Here is a 4889-nt window from a genome sequence, read left to right as displayed (position 1 = left end):
TGTCAAGTTAAAAGGCTTTTAGGTAAACTTTTCAATGGTTGCCCAATGTTTTTGATAACCTGAAACTTTAAAATTTTGTTACAGGATGAGTTAAGTTAAATTCATTGAATATCTAGATCATTTCCAAATAAGATAAAATTAAATATTAATTACTGAATATAGGTTTACTTAGTTTTGGCTTCCTTAATACAGAGAAACTAAAGATACATTTGGATCAGTTACTAAATATTTTTGTGCTTCATTGAAAGATTGTATTATAAAGAAGCACACGTTTCTAGAAATGTATTCATAAATTTGCCAATCTAAAAAATGCTGGCGTAACAGATTCACACTACCTAGATTTTACTAGAAATTAAATTTTTAAGAGTTAAGAAGTCTAATACACATGAGTATATATAAAAAATAATAAGTGAAACATCTCTAGTAAAATGTGTGCTTTTGGTAGAAGAAGGTATGAGGAATGAAAATGCATTTTTGGTTGGAAAAAGAAAGTAATCTTGTCCTAACATGAGGCTGGTTATTTAAAAAGGAAAAACTTAGGACAAAAATCTGAATATAAAAGAGGAAAGTTATAAAAGGTTTGTGAAAAGGGAATCCTTAAAGGAATTGTAGATTAAGATTAAAATGAATTTCGGGGCGCCTGGGTGGCGCAGTCGGTTAAGCGTCCGACTTCAGCCAGGTCACGATCTCGCGGTCTGTGAGTTCGAGCCCCGCGTCAGGCTCTGGGCTGATGGCTCAGAGCCTGGAGCCTGTTTCCGATTCTGTGTCTCCCTCTCTCTCTGCCCCTCCCCCGTTCATGCTCTGTCTCTCTCTGTCCCAAAAATAAATAAATGTTGAAAAAAAAATTTTAAAAAAAAAGATTAAAATGAATTTCTTTAGGGGCACCTGGGTGTCTCAGTCAGTTAAGCGTCCAACTTTGGTTCAGGTCATGATCTCAAGGTTCGTGGGTTTGAGCCCTGTGGTGGCTTTGTGCTGACAGCTCAGAGTCTGGAGACTGCTTCACATTCTGTGTCTCTCCTTTTCTCTCTCCCTGCTCTTCCCCCAGTTGTGCTCACTCACTCTCTAAAAAATAAACATTAAAAAAATTTTTTTAGTGAATTTACAGGCTCTGGTTTAAGATTGTGATGTAAGATCCTGAACTCACCTCCTCCACAGACACACCAAATATACACCTATTTCTAGAGTAATTCCCTCTGAAGAACTGAGGGCTGAGAAGCTCCTGCACAAAGACTGAGAGAAGGGCAGGAAAGATGGAGACACTGAAAGAAAGGAACTCTCACTTTGATGCTATAGATTGCAGCAAGGAGGAATAGAACCCAAGGGATTTGGAACAGATCTGTTTGCCTGGGGCACAGAAAAAAAAAAAAAAAACTGCAGTTCAAAAGATCAACTAGAATATAAAGGAACTAGCCCTAGAACCCTGCCCTGTGGTGAGGGGTGTTCTGGAACTCTGTGGGTCCAACAGGCTGCTGAGCACCTTGGTTTACATTCCCTAGCCACCCTGATAACGCAGATGGAAGCAGCGTCCAGAGCCATAGCTGTCCTTCTATGTCCTCAGTGAACCCTGGGCCCCTACCACACACCAGCCCCAGGTCCCCTGGGTACTGACAGAAAGCTGTGGTTTCAAGAGCAGCTAGAATATAGAAGATCCAGCCCTAGAACTCTGCCAGATGGAAAGAGAGTGGTTGGAACTCTGGGTCAGAGGGGCTGGCGAGTACCACCGTTTATGTTCCTTCTCCACCTTGGTAGAAAGGATGGAAGCAGCGTCCAGGTGTCTCGGCTGGACTACCACCTCATGGGCCTGGAGCCCCTAGCCCACACCTGTTCCAGTCATCTCAGTAAAGTGTCCCCAGTGCAGTGCACACCAGCCTAGCCCTGGGCAGTGTTTACTACAGCTCCAGCCATGTCACCAAGGTGACAGAGAGGTAAAGCATGCCAGAACACTCCAGAACCATACCACTTTGGCTCCAGATGACTTGTAGGGCACCTCTGGTGCAGAGCACTCTGGGACCTCCCAGCTTAGGCCTGCCTCTGCTTCTGCTGCCCCACCAGGGCACCCCTTTTGCTGAGCACCCCAGGACACCCCAGCTTGCACCCATTTCAACTTTATCCATCCTTCCAGGGCACCCTCTGCACAGAGAACCCTGGGACCACCAATCTCATGCCCACATCAGCTGTGGCCATCCCACCAGGACAGGCCCAGGATGGTATACCCCAGGACCCCCATACCAGCCAACCAGCCAAAGTCACCAGGCACACATAATCTACATAGGGGTTGACCATACACAAGACCACTTTCTCAAGTTTGAGAAGTAGCTGTTCCATCTAATTCAAAGAAGCAAACACAGAAAGTCCAGCAAAATGAAGGGATAGAAGAATGTGCTCCAAATGAAAGAACAAGGCAAAGCCTCAGAAATAAAACTAATGAAATGGAGATAAGCAACATGCCTGAGAAGACATTTAAAGTCTCACTGGACTGGAGATTATAAAGATGCTTATATTATAAGCTTTATATTATAAAGATTATAAAGCTGGAGATTATAAAGCTGGAGATTATAAAGAAGCTTATATTATAAGATGCTATATTATAAGCTTATATTATAAAGATGCTCACTGGACTGGAGAAAAGAATGGAAGAACTGAGTAAGAGCTTCAACAAAAAGATGGAAAACATAAAGGAACTAATCAGAGTTGAAGACCACGATAACTGAAATAAAAGTACTCTAGAGGGAATCAACAGTACATTAGCAGATGCAGAATAATGGACCAGTGATCTGAAGTCAGAGTAATGAAAACTCCTAAGCTGAACAGTAAAAAGGAAAAAAAAAAATTTTTTTTAATGAGGATAAAGGATCTCTTGGACAACATCAAGTAAACAAACATTTGCATTATAGGGGTCCCAGACAGAGAAGAGAGAAAAAGAGGCAGAAAATGTATTTGAAGAAATAATAGCTGAAAACTTCCCAAATTTGAGGAAGAAAACACATCCAGATTCAGGAAGAGCAGAGTTCTAAACAAGATGAGTTCAAGAGCCTCCACACCAACTTACATAATAATTAAAATGTCAAAAGTTAGGCCATCTTGTGTCCCTGTGTGTACCTGATGCCAACTGGTCCACCCAAGACCCCTGAGTGCCAACCCTGGGTCCTATTTCCACTCCAGCAAGATGAAAGAAACTATCATGAACCAGGAGAAAGTCGCCATACTGCAAGCAAAGTGTGCATTGGTGGAAAGGGAGCCGCTCACTGAAAGAAGGTGGTTCATAGAATGGCTACAGCAGATGATACAAAAAAAAAAAAAAAAAACTTCAGTTTTCCTTAAAGAAGTTAGGGGTAAACAATATCTCTGGTATTGAAGAATTGAATGTGTTCACAAACCAAGGAGCAGTGATCTACTTTAACAACCCGAAGTTCAGGCAACCCTGGCACTTTCACAATTACAGGCCACGCTGAGACAGAGCAGCTGACAGAAATGCTACCCAGTATCTTAAACCAACTTGGCGTGGACAGTCTGACTAGTCTAAGAAGACTGGCTGAAGTGCTGTGCAAACAACGTGTAGCTAGAAAAGGGCCACTTGCTACAGGAGAGGATGATGATGATGAAGTTCCAGATCTTATGGAGAATTTTGATGAATCTTCCAAGAATGAAGCAAACTGAATTGAGTCAACTTCTGAAGAAAATAAAGCTTGGAGTGACTGGGAGCTGCTATTTTGTATTGTGACTGCTTTTTAAAATTTTGTTTATGGCTCTGATAAAATTAATATAGATAGCTAATATTTTTAAACCCAAGCCCCTTGGACATTGCAGCTCTGTTCGGTTTTGACTTACACACAATTCATTCTTTGCAGCTAATTAAGCTGAAGAAGCCTGAAAATAAAGTTTGAAACAAGGTTAATAAAGTTCTTTGCCCAATTTAAAAAAAAAAGTCAAAGGTTAAAGATAGAGACTTTTAAAAGCAGTGAGAAGCAAAAAGTTATGTTCAAGGGAAACCCTATAAGGCTGTCCAGCTGATTGTTTTCAGAAGAAACTGTGCAGGCCAGAAGGGGGTGGCATGATATATTCAAAGAGCTGGAAGAAACAAATCTACAACCAAGAACACCCAGCGAAGTTACCATTCAGAAGTGAAGGAGAGGTAGAGTTTCCCAGACAAGCAAAAGTTTAAGGAGTTCTTTAAGGAAAAAAGAAAAGGCCATAATTAGAATAAAATTATGAGTAAAATTATGTAAAATATGACAACAGACACATAAAACATGGAAGGGTAGTAAAAATGTTCTTTTAGAATGTGTTCAAACTTAAGTGACCATCAATTTAATATAGACTGCTATAAAGTTAGAATGTTATATATAAATCTCACAGTAACCACAAACTCCAAAACCAAACAGGACACTACAGAAATTAATCACAAGGAAAGAGCAATAAAAGAAAGGAATACAGATCTACACACACACACACACACACACACACAAGAAGCCAGAAAACAACACGATAGCAGTAAGTACATATCTATCAATAATGACTTTAAATGTTAATAGTCTAAATGCTCAAATAAAAAGACATAGGGTGATGGAAGGGGGAGTAACAGTCAAGTCTCACCTATCTGATGCCTACAAGAGACTCCATCAGACCTAAGACACCTACACAGTGAAAGTAAAAGGATGAAAAAAGATATTTCATGCAAATGAAAGGGAAAAAAAAACAAAAAACCAAGGTAGCAATACTTATACCAGACAAAATACACTTTAAAACAAGAGACAAAGGGCATTACATAATAAGTGATCAATCCAACAAGAAAATATAATAATTGTAAATATGCACTCAACATTGGAGTACCTAAATAGAGTAAATATTAAGAAACATAAAGGGAGAAATTGGTAGTAATACAAAATACT

At 40.0% G+C, this 4889-nt stretch overlaps 1 pseudogene; it reads left to right on the top strand.

Moving 5' to 3' along the window:
- Window positions 1-1031: 1031 nt before the first annotated feature.
- Window positions 1032-4229, top strand: LOC122475989 (annotated as a pseudogene).
- The last annotated feature ends 660 nt before the right edge of the window (window positions 4230-4889 follow it).

The sequence above is a fragment of the Prionailurus bengalensis genome, chromosome E4, assembly GCF_016509475.1.
Source record: "Prionailurus bengalensis isolate Pbe53 chromosome E4, Fcat_Pben_1.1_paternal_pri, whole genome shotgun sequence".
NCBI classification, from domain to species: Eukaryota; Metazoa; Chordata; class Mammalia; order Carnivora; family Felidae; genus Prionailurus; species Prionailurus bengalensis.
This window is presented reverse-complemented; position numbering and strand designations above follow the sequence as displayed.